A 722-nucleotide genomic window follows, 5' to 3' on the forward strand; every position below is an offset into this window, starting at 1 on the left:
AATTATTTATCAAGACATGTCAAAAATAAGAGTATATTTTGCGGCAGTGCAAGGGTTCTCTATTTAGTTACTTTTGCTCTATTGTGCTGCAAATTTACATTGATTTCATGATTTACTAGGTTTATGTGCAATGTGTGCTTTCCCTTCTACCACTATTTTTCATATAGTAGCAGTAGCGTGGCGTACAGTGAGGATTATTGTTGAAGATCACGCATTTTTATAGGCGTTAAATACAGCAATCGTGTAATAAATTGAATGAGATGCGCGGCGACGAGACCACGCAGCGTTCGATAAGTAATCGCGAGCGCACTATAGCCTCGGCGAGCCTTGGGTTCGGCTCGCGTCGGCTCGTAACAGTGGGGGCCGACGGGCCGACCGAACGGTCAAGGGCCGGACGGACTATCAAGCCGTAAAGTATCATATTTCTCGTTATCGCAAAGCCCACTCGGCCCTTAGTGGAGGGAGAAACGGGCCGCCGGCCTGATCCATGCAGATCTCTGCAGCAATTGGCTCCCCATATATGTATTTAAATAACAAACTTATGACTTGACAACTGTTACTACGATTTCATTACTTTCTAGTTCTCAATTTGACAAAAATATACTTGTTTTATTTAAATTTAGTTACTGATTTACATGTAATTTAAGGGGCTAGGATAGTCACGTGACTTTTCTGACACGCGTCGGAAATATAGAGTTTTTTCTTTTCGTTACAGAAATGGT

Source organism: Ceratina calcarata, unplaced genomic scaffold, assembly GCF_001652005.2.
Source record: "Ceratina calcarata isolate Rehan_Ccalc_2016 unplaced genomic scaffold, ASM165200v1 scaffold1106, whole genome shotgun sequence".
Classification (NCBI taxonomy): Eukaryota; Metazoa; Arthropoda; class Insecta; order Hymenoptera; family Apidae; genus Ceratina; species Ceratina calcarata.